General features: G+C 41.5%; 1 long non-coding RNA gene across 2 annotated transcripts; it reads left to right on the forward strand.

Annotated features, from left to right (window-relative positions):
• Positions 1–1,004: 1,004 nt before the first annotated feature.
• On the forward strand, positions 1,005–7,501 carry LOC106017692 (uncharacterized). 2 transcript variants are annotated; one of them, XR_011809520.1, is made up of 4 exons: positions 1,005–1,156; positions 1,682–1,788; positions 2,447–2,653; positions 6,150–7,501. It is a non-coding gene; the product is annotated as an uncharacterized lncRNA (long non-coding RNA). The 2 variants fall into 2 exon arrangements; XR_001191306.5 differs by lacking the exon at positions 6,150–7,501 and adding an exon at positions 2,654–2,913 and having other exon boundaries at positions 2,447–2,518.
• Positions 7,502–15,765: the final 8,264 nt, after the last annotated feature.

Here is a 15,765-nt window from a genome sequence, read left to right on the forward strand (position 1 = left end):
CATCTCGTGAATCCTCTAAAACCTGGGTATTCAGAATCTGTGTCCAGATTTGAATAATGTGGCATAATACCAGCAAAATGACAGAGGGCTGTAGTGTTTGTTCAAAGAGAGTGGTAAAGCCAAACCATGCTTATAAACAATCAACTTCATTGAATATCCTGTTTTCAGGTAATGCCATTATCCAAGCAAAGTCTGTATCCTACAAGGATGTGAAAATGTCATTACCATTAAGTGTGTGAGCAGATACATTGCCTTCAAAAAAAAAAAGTCATATATAATGTACAAATTAAATATATTTTTAGGTGCTTGCAGAACTAATTTCTAACAAAGCCAGTTATGGCTCACAGACTCAGGCCCTGAATAGTGTGGTAGTGCATGATGAAAGCTTTCCTTCTGTAAATTACTTTCTGTGAAACACTTTAACTGAGTTCCAGACAAGTGGGAAGATTAAAAAAAGGTGGAAATTTTCAGAGAAAAATAGATTTCCTGAAGTCTTAGTTAATATGTCAAGAACTTATCTGTTACATAAGGCTAAAGGGTCAGTTGTTAAATTTTTAAGTATTTTCCTGACATGTATTTTTCCAGAGAAATCTGAAAAATGTTAAGTAGCTTGGACTCAGGTATTATTTACAGTGCAAATCAAGATTTTTTTTTTCTTTTTCTTCCACCAAATCCACATGCCAGGAATCTGACATAAGATCTGAACCGCAACGATTGAAAATTAAGAAAAGTAAAGGCTATTCTCTTTGTCATCACACTTCCACTTATAGCGATATGCTCTTTTGTTATTAAACAGGCCCAATCAAAACAAAAGGGATACTGTTTCTTTTATGAGTAATGTACTAACCTACCAGCAGAAAAAAGTTCACATAAAGCGTATGGGTTCAGACAGCATAAGATTTATTACGATGGCTACAAAAATTATTCCTTCTTAACAGCACTTAAATTGTCTAATTATTCACAGCTGTTTTCAATTTGTTTCAGGTTCTTAATTAGGGGGTAGGGTCCTCTGCCCAAGTTCTAAACCAGCAATGCAAAGAGCTAAGAATTGCTTCATGCTGAACTAGCCCAGCCCTGGGGCTGATTAGTGGAATCCACTGCAAGATAATTTGTTATTCATACTTATCCATTCACCTCCTGCTGGGCTGAGATAAAGGTATGGAGAGATGTAATTTCCTTCTTGTTTGTGTAATTATTTTGACCTATCAAGGCAATCATGGACTTAGGGAGAAAAAAAATAGTAGTGTTTGTTGCTCTTTTAGAGGAGCAATGCAGGGTAAATGGATATATTTGGGAACTAGCACCTGATAGTCTTAAGTGATCTCTGGATATGGTGTTGGGAGATCCTTGTTAAAATTTTGTGTAGCAGCAGGAGGCTGTGTGCCTGAGGGATTTTTGGGAAGCCAAAAGATGCACCACTTGTGGGTAGGAGGGACTGCTGGGTGCTTTGGGCTTCCAGCAGAGGCATCTTTCTTGAAGAATGTTACAGCAGGACACAGCTGGGCTCTGCTGGTTGTAGGCAGGGAGTTAACACTCTATAGCTGAGAAGAACATGCCAATTCTCTTTTTATATATGGGACTATAAAAGTGGGGAATTATGTCGCATTTAGAAAGATGAGGACTCAATTATTCTTTTCAGGTTGCCTCGCGCTTGCTCAAGACTTTTTCTTTCCTTTGAAAGGTATCCATGCTTCAAATGTTACAGCTTTGAGAAGGGAAAAGCCAAGGGGATGTCTTGTTTTCCTTCTGTCTGTGGAAGCCGTGAATTTTGGATCGGCACTGTAATAAGTAGGTGCAATTCCTACCCTTGCATGCAGGAGTTTGCACTTGGGTTGGGTGGTTAACTGGGCACATGTAGTAAAGGGAGCTCGAGCCGTTCCAGAGGAAGTCTTACTGGTTTAAATAGGAGTGAGATTAGGACCAGAATAAGTCTTTCAGGTCACCAGCTGCATTTAGCTGGCCTTGTTAAAGTTTAGGTCCTTAATATCTGTGGGTGAGTGTATGAAAGAGGGTTATGGGGTGAATTGGTCAGCAGATTTGAGGTTTGTTTGTGGTCCCTGTGGACTCCCCTACTGAAAAAAGTCTTAGAGAGTTTAATACGAAAAAAGAACCTTTTATTTTATATTTTAGCTATCCTGTAGGATTTAGTAGGGAATTATATCCTGACTATGGACATTTTTTTATGGTTCAGATAACTGTAGGCAAGACTGATTTGTGCATTACTGCATTTTTCTAGTGTGTCTCAATTATAGAAACATCTGCACTAAGTGAACTTGAAACCTCTTTGATTCCCTGTGCAAATTCTCACTATTCAAAAGCCCTCATGTTTTCCTATTTCTTGCCTTTAGCTTAATAGTTTCAGAGTGGGTTGCAACAGTATGTACCTGTGTAGCTTACAAAGGAAAGAGGCAGTTTTTATAAAAATGTAATTACTTAAATCTTTCAGAGCCTACATTCAAAAAACATACCCAGCACTGATTCATCTCCTGGAAGTTATCAGCAGCATCTGTTGTCTCTGGTAAAGATGAAGATTTTCAGCCTAAATCACAGTACTTACTCCATGCAGCACTTGATTCGGCTGGGGAGGTGATGTGAATCCCCTTCTACAGTCATGGCTGTTTAATGCCTTAGTGGAATTTTGTCTATTTTACAGGTACATTGTGATTTTCTATTACTCTCTGATGCCGTTTCCACCAGTGCAAAATCAGCATCAACTGCTACCTCCCAGCCTTTAGCTGGGCTGTTTCACAAGATGCAGGATAGCAAAATTTATTTTTTTTTTTCCCCCAGCTAATTGGAAAATGAAATAAAACACATCATTAAGTTTCCAAAGTCATTTTCCAGGTTCATATAACCAGTTTATAGCAAGTTGCTCTTGTGTTGGACAACCCAACTAAAGTGTGGATCTACTCAGTGGTGAATGGTTTGGATTAATTTTTTGCTGCAGGGTGCCCCCAACACATGGTAATAACAGCTCCAGGTCCCCAGGTGCATGATGGCCTGAGTGAGAGTGGCCTGAGACCAGTTTAGGTTCTTGACTTGACCCTGTCTCCAAACAGAGCCCAGGGACAGTATTTCTTTTTCAGCCACTCCTCAGCAAACAAAATGCCCTGTAGGGCCTTGCCTGCTGGTTTTTGCCCATGGCAGGAGGTGCAGAACCCCTGTCTTCCATGTGGTGGTAGCCTCTGAGAGAGGATGACCTTATTGTCATCTCACCTGGTAAAAGGCAGTCTGGTTCCTGTAAAGTTTTCTGTCCAAACAAGTACAAAAAGCTAAGAAATAATACCAGAAACCAAGTAACTGATGTCAATTTCTGCCATCAGGATGGTTGTAGTAGGCAAGGACTGGGCCCTATGGCTGTTCCCCTTGGAAGAAGTCAGAAGTCAGGAAGCATCACCAAGGCGTCTGTGGTACAGTTCAGAATTGAACTAAAAGTTCATAACTCGCTTCTTTTTTTTTTTTTTTTTTTTTTTTTAATCTAGCCTTTCCACCACTGGGCTGATGTGTGTTGGATGTAGATGAACATCTGCTGATATATAATTATATGATATATAATTTTTATGATATATAAAAGGGACAATGCTCACTGAAATAGATTAAAAGTCTCTTAATAATAGCACTGGGCTTTGCCTGAGATCTGGAGTGAAAGTATTTGAGTGGGCATGAGATAATTTAGGCTGTTCAATGACCATTGCTGCTGTATGTCCTCTGCCCAAACTCAGCAGCAAGTGGATTTTGATAGAAACAACAGACACTGGCTGCTCTGAGATGGCTGATATCTGAGCCTTGAGAAAGTTTAGTCCCATTTTGGATTTTTGTGATAGCACTCTGAAATGTGTCCAGTAAATTCAAACCATTCTGGAGATGCTTCAGAAAAATTTATACCAATATAATTTTATGCTCGCATAAATCATCTCAGTGTTTTGTTAAGTCTTAACTTAGTTTACATTTTAGTCGCTCACTGGTACACCAGTAAGAAAGAAATATCCTTAAAGAAAAAACAGCTGGTGACTCAAAAACAAATCCTGCTAATATTTCTCTCCCAATAAAATTGCTATCACTGATACGAAGGCAAAATCTTCACATTATATATGATAAGACTATAATACATAATACATAAAACCATAATGCTTTAAGAGCTAGGATTTAGAAAATATATAGGGAAACAAAATTACATTCACTGCTGGGCACTCAATTACTGAAAAGTATCTAGACAAACTGGTAGGGCTTCAAGGAGGAGGCTTTGAAGTGATGGGAAATCCAGTGGAACTGTGTTATGAGGAAGGATTAAAACACCTAAACCCATGTCTAAGGAAGAGGTGACTCAGGGCTTTGACTTGCATCAGCACTGGTCCCCTCTGCAGCTTGCTTAAGGAGGCAAATTGAGGCCGTGGTGAAGCAACAGCAGGAGGAAGTACAACTGCCCTGCAAATGTCTCAGCGAGATGCAGGTGAGGTGTTATGTACTCATGGTCACACAGACAGCGTCTGACAGAGCCATGGATCCAGCCAGGCCTTGAGGTCCAGGGACATATCCAAACCAAAATACTGCACAGGAGGCAAAATCACATACTGTGTTTATTTTTGGACAGGTTGGTTGATCTAACAGAACTGTTTCCCTTCAAGCATGAATTATTTCCATTCAGGAAATAATATCCTGACAAATCAGGATATATTTCCTTATTAAAATCATATTCCTTATTTTAATCAGTTGGAAAATGAAATTTACTCCTGCAAGAACACACACACACACACACACATAAATGACTTAAAGGTCAAGATATTGACATTATGTTGTCATTTTACGTGTGAGAAAACCTGTTTCACAACTGGAGCTCCATTAATAAGGAACTCAGACATTCATATCCAGGCACACAAGATACAGTGCATGGATGCTCATCCAGGAACTGACCAATAAACCTGTAGTAAGGTAATGGACTTAAGCTTGTGTATAAATTCTTTCTGAATCAGACCACAAATTACTTCTGCTTCCTCCATATTTGGAACTTCCTCTTTTTATTTTGTTTAGAAAAAAAAAAAAAAAAGTACTTATCCCACTTAAAACCATTTCCTTTTTCCTCTTTGCAAAGTGAAAAAACAGAGATGTGAATTAGTAAACATATAAGAGCTATACATCTGCTGCAACAAGTTATTGTTGGAAATCTTGAATCCTAATTAAGGGGAAGAAGAAAAGACGACCTTTGGAAAGTGATAATGTAATATTTTATGAATATAAACATTTGGAGAGCTGCAACTGCTTTTGTGTTTGAATTTATAAGTGAAAGGTAAAATATTATTAATGTAAGTGAAACATGCTTCAAGCAAAGAATAAAGCAATGAATCATGTTAAATGAATTTTTAAAGAACGTGCAGGGGATATGTTCCTGAATGGTTAGTTTCTTGCAAACAGGCTGTTAGATTGAAACTGTATCTGTGGTTTGCTGTTTAATGAAAGAGCAAGATAAACTGGGGAGACTACGACAATAATGAAAAAACAGAAATTCATGAGACAGGTTTCGTAGAGCACTTCCTCAGGGAGAGGAAAAGCAGGAGGGATGGATTGCTAATGACTACAAGTAGTACATTTGATGGCATTACCAGGCAATGTAAATACAGGCTAATGGCCTCATCCTGCAACACCTCTTCAGAGGTGCTGAGTGACCAGCCTCAACACTGACAGCAGCCAGAAGAAGCCTAGACTTTTTTGGGGATGAGACCTGACCTTCCTGGGAACAACAACAACAAAAAAAGCATAGGATCTGGTCTTTGGGACACACAACTCCAGGAGTCGTCAGCCCCTTCAAGTTTCTGTCCAGCACAGCTTGAGCTTCATGGGCTTCATTACGAATTTCTGCATTAAAAGCTCCCATTCTTACAGTTACTTAGGGATGCATTCAGGTGCTTATGTCAGGTGGCTTCCAGCTGCCACTCCATAAGGGCATGAATTGCTTGTAGGGGACCCCAGTCACCTCTGCTGCCCTTGTACAGATGTCATAGGTGTCCTCAGAGGTCCAGATGGCACTAAATGTCTGTGGCTAGGCACCACCACTGCTCCCTTTGTTCCAATAGGGATATCTGGATGGATGAGGTAGGTTTTATTTTATTTTGTTTTAATGATTCCTCTCCAATGTCTCCACTGCATTTATGCAGGTGAAATGTTGCTGGCTTAGAGCCCTGGAGCTGGAACCCTCCCTGGATGAGAGCTGGTTTGTACATAGTGATATACAGCAACTTTTAACACAAGCCTAATGGGTCACGAAGACTGCAACTCAATGAAGAAAAGAGCACCCATGCTTATTGTCATTGGCAGTTTTGTTTTTAGACAACGTGCATGGCAAAAGAGCAGTAGTTCTGGCACTAAAACATTATTATATAAAATTCTTCTCTGTGGGTCTTGTGCCAAATTCAGCTATTGTTTACATGCATGCGCTGCATTCAGTGGCTGGTGTTCTTCCCACAGACACGGGAGCACATTCCCTCTTTCTGTTTTCCCTTCAGCTGCACTGCTCCTTCTCTAAGTATGGCAGGTTTAAAATACCAACGAAGTCCTCTTTAACCTGCCTGACCTTTAAGCACATGGCCTGTGAAAACATCATCTTCTTTATATCTACCATACTCTGTATATCCAAGTACACGTTTGACATTTATGCTTTCCTGAGGCAGTAAATTTTCCTTCTGCTGATACTGAAGTAAATGCTTTAATCAGAGTAAATCTGACTCTTTAAATCAGCTAACTACATCTATGGTGAATTAATTACTAAAACCAGCTGCGCTTAAGGAGATTGGATGTTTCTACTATTTATTTAGAGCATGACTTTTTTTCAACAGTTCCTCAAGAGATTTAATCTCTGTTCAAATGAATAATTCCAGTTCACTGCAGCAGCACTAGTATGTGGGATAGGTGTTATTAGTTCAGACCCTAAAATTAATGTAACAGTTATTGCAGCCAGTGAACATCTGTGCTGCCAAGGGAAAAACCAGACTGAGCAAGGCTGAAGGAAGTCATCTTTAACTCACGTTGTCTACAAAATGTATCTTCCTCTGAGCAGGTGATGTTCCCTGAGCACAGAGCCCTGGGCACGGCTGTGCTGGAGGATCTCTCTCTGCTGCCTCCCTCCAGGCAGGCCCTGGACTTAGCCCTAGGTCTGATCCCCTCCTAAACACTCTGCAGATACAGCCATTGGGCCCAGACTGAAATCAATCAAAGCTTTCCTGCAATTTTTAACGGGAAATGCGTCAGGCCTCCATAACAACAATAGCTCATAATTAAAGACACTCTTTAAAACTTAATTTGGTTGAGAAAGGAAGCTTTTGCTGTTTGGAGGAAATGCCAATCCAAACCCTTTTTGTGCAAAGAGTCTTTAATGGTTTTCAAAACCTGCTGTAACTGTCTAGGATAACTCAGAAATTCAAACTTCTGAAGACCTCTTTTCTCCCATGCAGATGATCAAAGCAAATTCCCTCCTTTTCTGTTTTTCATGTGTTTCACAAATTTCTGTCAATTATACTGAAACTCAGGCAAACCATTTAGTTCATATTTTGTTATGAAAGAATGTATTTTTCATTTTTTTTCCCAGAGTTTTCACAATATCTTTCCGCTAAATATGACTGCTGTTGCTCAGAAAGCAGTGAGTTTGGCCAAACCTCTTTAATAGATGAAAACTGTAATGGGTAATAAAACTAAGAGCTTCCCACACCCAGATGGATTCCCATTATTTAGCCCTTTGTTTCTTTCTCAAAATACTTTAAAAGCAGAAGGGCCTGTATCCAGACCAGCCTGCACAGGCACTTTCTGCAACTCAGCATCGGGTTGTTTCCCAAGACACCACTGAACATCTAATTTGTGGTGGAAGCATCTTTACATGAGATCTCCATTCTGGCTTGGTTAAAATGCTGATTGTGGAGGGCAGGCTGTGCATCTGTGATGCCCTGAAGCCCCTCAAGGGTATAAGGGGCTGGTGTGGTGCGGCAACAGGGGGGATCGCACTGTCCCCATGCAGCACCAGTGCTGGGAAAGGCTAGCTTGGCTTTCCTGACTGGCATGTGCCCAAGAAGCAACACCAATCAAAATTTTAGGATGTTCACCAGAAAGCTGGCATTCATCTTCCAGAAAAATGCTATGTTTTCCAAGCCACTATTTTTGGCAGCCACGGCTGAAAGGGACAGAATGAGAGCAAGAGGAAGGGGTCTTGGAGAGAAGGACAAAGGAACTGGGGCCATGTAACATGCTAAGGAAACTTCCCCCACCAGAGCTTGAGCTTCAGCTCAAATTTATTTTGCCCTAACATACAAATCAAATGCAATAATAGGAAGGAAATCAAGCATCGTGAGGACTTTCTCTTTACCAGACTTCACATCAGAAAAGCAAAGTGTATCTTAATGCACTCTAGGAAGTGTCATGCTTGCTTCTGGTTAAGTCTGGAAGGTTTTGACCAACATCAAAGCCTGGCATCTCCGGAGGAGTGGTGTGTGTAGGAACTTCGAATGCCTACTTCCCTGTCCAAACCTGTGGAAATCTGAATTCTTCCTTCCAGAGCCAGTGACATGAGTTGTGTTTAAAATGGGCATCATTCAGCTGAAAGTGCTGGCTCTGCGGATGTCAGTGCTCTTGAAATCTGGTTGAAATTACACTTCTGGGGTGAAAGTGCCATTTTTACAGAATCCACAGGGATACTAGGCAATCCTTCACCCCATTCACAATCAAAAGAGAGAGAGGAAAAAAAAGAATATATATATATATATATATATATATATATATATACACATATATATATAAAGATCAGAAGCTCACTAGATAAAGAACAGACCCTCTCTGGAAAAAAAAAAAAAAAAAAACAGCAGTTGCAGACTCTTCATAAGTCTGATGAATAAGTGATTTGACACTTACTTGCAAAATCCTGCAAAATTATTGAGGTTTTCCCCTCTGCTACAATAAAGAACAAGTCAGGGATTAAGCCACTGATCCACCGAAGAGTTCAAACTCCACTGAAGGGTGGAAGCCAACAGAGCTGCCAGATTCATGAGGTCATGTTCAGAGTGAGATAACTGTGTCCAAATCTCATTCTGAACATGAGCTTGCTTTCTGGTATGCATGTGAAACCTTTCAATTTCTCCATTGACTGTAATTTTCAGTTGTTCTAAGCTTGTTGGACTGGTAACTCAGACAAAGATGTTAAGTAAGTAAATAAATGAATAAAAGTGCTTGTTTGCCAAAGAGATAATTTTCAGACTATCTCTGCTCAAACAAAAACTGTTAGAAAAAAGCAATACTGAGCCAGCCTGTATGACAATGCATTTAACAAAAATGTAACCAAATTAAAACTCTGGATTTATCTTCTGTAGGTGCAGGAGGGTTCACGAGCTGCTGTCAATCGCATCATTAACTTGCTTTCTTTGAATGTTTCATCCACACCTTCAAATAAAAGCAAATTCTGGGTAGTTTGGGTTCTGAACTCTTCAAATGGGCATGTAGCCTATAGGATAACACTAAGCCAGAGATAATTCAAGAAAGTGGGGATTTTAATGAAAGATAACCATGAATTTCCAAGGAGCAAATGGAGCAAATGGCAATCATAGCTAAAGATGGAATAATTACTAACTTTACAGATTTTCCCACCGGGTACTGCTGCAGTGGTTTTAACTAGATTTTTTTCACCTGTGGCTCTCATATGACATCTAATACCTAAATTTCCTCATCCCCATTTCACAGATGATGAGGTTTGGACACTGATGGAGACTTGTATTCAGGGTGATCACTAGAAATAACAAATAACAAAAAGCCCCAGGTGGCCCATGATGTGTCCCTCTGCCACGTTCTGTGGGCATAGGCCACATCCATCTGTTCCCCCAGGTGGCCTTGTGACCCTGTGCTGGTTCATGCCATAGATGTCCATGCTCAGCGCTGCCCCAGCACTCAGCAAGGTAGGCTAATGCTGCTCTAGAGAGCTGGATTGTATATGTGGTCTGTGGCATGGCTCCTGGCCAACCACCATCCCAATTCTGCCCTCAGGGACCATACTGGGTGGGTTTATGGGTCTCTGGGAGAGCAATGGGGAAGAGGAAAGGGCAAAATGTGCTAAAGGCACAGGCATTGGTTGAGGAGATCTGAGCAGCCCCTGAGACGATGGCTCATTTTAAGCTTTGATTAAGTGGATATCAGGTTAACTGAGGCCAGAAGCTGCTATCAGTAAATGATTTGATGGATTTACGTTCTCCAGTGGGTTGCAGTGGCACAGATTTGGCAGCTGACTCTGTAAGCGACCCCTGTTAGGGCAGAATATGCAGCAAGCCACTTCTGCCAGCTCAAGGCAGGGTGACTGACAGTCACACTATTACAGCTCCAGTGAGGCTGGACTGATCCAAAGCATTTCCAACCCAAAGATTCACTGAGTAACCCAGAGGACATCTGTCTTTATTCAACCCTGAAAGATACTGAGATACCATAACACATTGAAGTAGTTTTTTGAGTACCAATATGGCCCAGACCTAGGTATTCAGTTACCAAATCTCTGCTGAAAACTTGCACATTTGGCACTTAGATATCTTAGAAGATCTTAGTCTGAGTCTTGAAGTCTTAATTCAACCAAAGACCTTCCACTGAATGCAACAGGAGGCTTATCAGCGTGGAGAGTGCAGGGTTTAGTTTTCCAATTAGAAGGCAAGCAGTTTTAAAACTACTGGTAACAGGAAGAGACTGCCTGTTTAAGAAACTCACAGCAGCTTTTGTATGACAGAAGCAGAAATTCTAATGCCTTTTTTTTTTCTTGCAAACCAGTGACAAGTATAAAAAAGTTTTTTTTGTTGTTTTTTTTTGTTTTTTTTTTTTTTGAAAAGGCTCTCTGCAACTTTAATATCTCTGTGTAGATTTGTGGGCATGCTGAATTTGCCTGTCCATAATCATTACGAGATAAAGAAGACTTTAAAAGAACTACTTAGGCTAAAAACGATAACTTTCCAATGATCATCTGCACCCTGTCATTCTGACTTCTTAAGCCTGAAGTTTGCGGTGCCTCAGGCAAAAACATTACTGTTACTGTACCTCAGATAAGATGCGGCCTGGTTTATTTTATATATAATATTTATAGTATATTGGGCATTGCTAAAGGGGATTTTATTTTAACCAAAGCCAGATTTTCTGCAGTTAATAGAGTTAGGAATGGTGTATTATTTTCCAACTTGGACTGGCTATTAATACTTATAAGTTGTGAACATGGAAAGAATTCCCATAAATCTGTGCACAATCCTGCAGCTCACGGCAGAAGAGATAAAGATGTATAAGAGCTGCTGAGCGCCTGCATATTACGTTCGGCCCCTGCTCAAGGGCCCAATCCTGCTCTGTGCCAGCACGGGGTCAATGCGTCTCCTCCCCAGCTCTGCTGTGTGCTTTCCACACACGTAACGACAGGCCTCCCCCTCCCACCAGGTGTGATGCAGCCAAAGTGGGAGGATTTAGCAGGACCATGCAGGAACATTAATGGATTAATATAATATATTTCTTCTGCACTGCTTAAAGGGATGAGCGTTGCTCTCAAGTTGAAAGGCCTCATAAATGTTCGCTCCAGTTAACGGGGGGATTGTATTCAGACATCGTTGTCCTACATCTGGCAGACTTTGGAGCTACAGAAAGTTATATACACCTGTATGTGTAAAGCTGGACTTTTCCCCCCACTGTGCCATATATAATTAGGGGTCATTTTTATTCAGACGCCTCCTTTCAGACCCGCACATGTCTCCCTTGCACGCACAAGCGTGGCATTCATGCAAACCAGGTGCATGCAGAAAAAGAATTTTGCTCGGAATATGTATTTAGGCAGCAGTCACTAAGCTCTCCAAATTCTTCCCCCAGCATGCCCAGGGCTTTGTGTAAAACGTGGAGCAGACTCTTACCCTTTAATTTCTCAGCTGTCCTGCTCAGGGGTAATATTCCCATGACACAGCAGCTCTGCTGCTGCCTCACCATGTGGCTTTGGGCAGTGCAGGCAGTGCACAGCCCTGCGAGCAGCCCTTCCAAGCAGCATGTGAGCATGCTAAGTAAATCAGAGGAGGGAATCACTGGCTTCAGTGCAACCGCTGCTTGTGCTTTTCTGGAAGAGGAATGAAGCACTTGGTACCTCATCAGATCCAGTCCTTGATGAGGCTGTTGAAACTCTCAGTTTCCCTCACTGTCTGTAAAAACTCTAGTAATGATGCTCAGCTTGCAAAGATTTTGTTTGGTTATGTTTATGTCAAAGAAAAAGGAAGGTAGGTTATTAAATGTCAGTGTATTATTTTAGGGAAATGTAGGAAAAAATGTGACATATTCAGTTTATCTGAACAATAGCATTTATCACAATACTACATCTTCTGTGCATTTATTCTTACTGCCCCATGCAAGGTCACACTAATATCCCCTGATTCATCGATATACAGCTAAGGGAAGCTACGTGACTTCCACAGGTCACAAAAAATCCATGGCCATGCAAAGACTCAGGTTCTCTACTCATGCTGCACCATCTGAATTGCCTTCACACCATGCTGCTGAGCTATAAATAAATAGAAACATAAATAAATAAATAAATAAAGCCTGGGTCCCATTCTGCTCTCACTCACCCATGCTGCTGTAGCTGTGACCCGTGTACTTGTCACTGCTGTATGTCTCCTGTAGGAAAGCTTACTCTTCAGCTTCAAGTTCTCTGCTGCCATACCTCACATGTGATAAGGAGATGATAGATTGGATGGCTAGAGCTCAGTTAGGTATACCAAAGTAAACAGCCCTCTCGCATAGGTTTACAGTTGTGTTTTACTCAGATCTGGAAGTGGTCTCATATTTGTCTGCATATGCATTATGCACTGATCATATCTGACAAAAAAGCAAAATGGAAACCTCCCCTAAGGCAGGATCCCCAATGCATAATTAAGGCGCTGAGTGTGCGGATGGTTGCATTGCATACACCCGGTGCTGTGGGACACACATGCAGTTTTCTCCTTCTCAGCACTGACGGCTTCCAATATGTGGTGCTGGTGTAGGCGAGGTGGGTTGTACCTCACGCTTTCTTAGTGTGCTCCACAACAAACTGAAAAATCAGTTTTCAATTAAAAAGTGACTATTCAACATTTTTGGGTATGAAAAAAGTAACTGTCTGCTGATGAAAACATACATGGGTCGTCTTGGACCTTTGGACACGGTACAGATACTTTTATGGTCTGATGACTTCGTAATTGTCACATTAAACACATGACCATGATGAGGGACTATCTGACCTATCTGACAATGGGGTTTGCTCCCTTAAAACTTAAACAGGTTTGACAAAATTCCCTTCCAGGGCTCTCATTCACAAACACTGTTGGGTCAAGCTGTGTTGACTGAAGAAGTTAGTTGGTGACACTTTCTCAGCCAGACCACCTGCACCTAATGGAGACTTTGAATTAGTCTACAGACCTGCACAGCAGTGTAAATTGAAATAGGTATGTATGGGTTTGTTTGTATGCCAGGCTGAGAACTTTAAAGGCTTCTGAGCAGGTAGACAGCCTGGTTATCTCATCTTCATGCAGGTGCCATAACCTGGGTAGATGGTCTGGCCAGGTGGGGAGCAGAAACTTCTCTATCCATCCCAAGCTGTGAACCACAGATTGCTCCTCCAGTGGAACCATATCTCATTGACATGGGTGCACTGGTTGGAGAAATGGCCTCTGAGTGTCTGCAAGTGCATTTTAAAACTTTGTTTCAAAGAGAGCAGTGTCGCGTACTGAGCGTGCTTGTGTTAAGGGAAGTCCTTATGAGAGGTTTTCCAAGCATCTGGATGGTTACTTCATTGTTTTTGTGAGAAACCAGAGTACTCCAAAGGACTACCCATATGTGAAGCATTGGAAACTCACTTTCAAGAGGCAGTTTTGATGGGATGCATCTCTGCAAGTGGTTGCTGCCAATGGCGCTTACTGCATACCACTGATGGAGGTTGCTGCATATATCTAAGGGTGGGTAGAGAGTTCCTGAAGAGGCTTGTGAATATTCTCCCTCTTCATTCTGGTGTACCATGGTGTGCTAAACACCTTTCCTGAAGGAGAGTGGGAGGACAATCATTGTGCACCCAAAGCAGTATCATCTACCCGATGCAATGGACTTCATAGCAAAGAGTGACTGGAAACCGAGCTGCCTGAGCTGAGCTGTTCCTTGACTGAAAACAGCAGAGCTACATGGCTGTTTTGGGAAGCTGTATGTGAGACAGAGAGTGTGGGAGATGGGAAGGCAGAGCAGGGAAAGTCAGCAGAAACAAGTGAAAGGGTTGTCACTGCCTCCCTGAGGGGAAGCGACACTGAACTGACTCCAAGGCAAGTTTGTAAATTATGAGCAAGGATAGTGCATGCTGCTTGTCTCCCCATTGTTCAGAGGAATTTATGTACAGTCACGTAAATGAACTAGAGTGCAGCAAGAAATGTTCCCGAATTTATCTTCCATTTCTTCTCTAACAGTAATAATTGCTTCAGGATCTCAAGCTCCAACAGATAAATGTGTGATTACCCTTTTGTCCCCAGTGGTTAGACAGTTTTTAAAGAAGGCTACTAAATATTGAAAGATTGCTGTGTACACATGTGCATGCAGTCTTGGAGATGTGTATGCTTGTGCATTTTCCAAGCCTGTTCCCAGAGAGAAAAGCATTACTCTGCAAGCCCTTCAATGACTTAGTTATTGGGAAAGACAATTCCATTGTGATTTGAATTGCGCCTGGCGTTATTAAAAAAAAATATCAAACATGGTTTTAATTGCTATGAAGGTTTGAGTTGCTTATAGCCAGGAATTTAGCTCAAAATGTCTGCACTCCTGAGTTTAATTTGTGCAAACTTTAATATCTGCATGCAACAAACCACTGAGGTATTTCTGTTTTTAGAACAATATACTAAACTATTCTGACTTCTCCAGGCAGGATCAGTTTAAAGCTTTGATTACCTAAGCTTTAAATCCTTAATCTGTGCTTGGAACAGGAGGGGGAGGGCAGCTAGTGGAGAGCGGTGAATATCTAATAACAAAAACAATAGATTTTTTTTGCAGCACAGATGCATGCAAAGTTGCCCACCGCAAAAACATATCAGCATGCAAATTTGGTGGATACATGCACGTGTGGTGTGTGCGTGATGGATAAAACTCAGGACAAGTGCCTGCCCTCCTTAGTCCTTGCCCCTTTTACCCCTCGCAGCCATGCGTGAGTAAATCACAGCTGTCAGTGTGGTAGCAGCTTGATTAAAGTTCAGGGGTTTAATAGATCATTTTAAAAACCCCAAATTACTCCCACTCCCCAGTCGATCCACCTGGACCCTTGCCCTAGGTGCATGGCAGTTTTCAACCAGCGCTGGAGAAGCCAAGTCTGGGCCTGAGGTTCCTGCTTATTCCCCGAGGATGCTCGCTGCAGACCTAGACCAACATTCTCAGCTGTATTTAATCTGCTCTGAGACAAGCTGGCTATGAGAAAATGCAAAGGAAAAGGCACATAAGCAAAGACATGGAAAAACTTGGACAGTTGGCCTGCTTTGTTCACTTGGTAAACTGGAGGCCGGCCAGTAACAGCGGAGCTCCCTTGGCAATACAAGTCTGTTCCAATTAATCGTGTTTAACCATTCTAATCACACTTTAGCACATTAATCCTATTTTCAATCCAAAACACATCTGAAAGAGCGGCATGTGGGCCTTTTTATAGCAACCGCAAATCAGATGTAACTGAGAGACATAGGGCCCTAGTTTACTCTGCACTTTCACTGAACTTAAACTTAATAAAATATGTGACTGAGTTGTGGT

This window comes from Anas platyrhynchos, chromosome 5 (genome assembly GCF_047663525.1).
Source record: "Anas platyrhynchos isolate ZD024472 breed Pekin duck chromosome 5, IASCAAS_PekinDuck_T2T, whole genome shotgun sequence".
Lineage (NCBI taxonomy): Eukaryota > Metazoa > Chordata > Aves > Anseriformes > Anatidae > Anas > Anas platyrhynchos.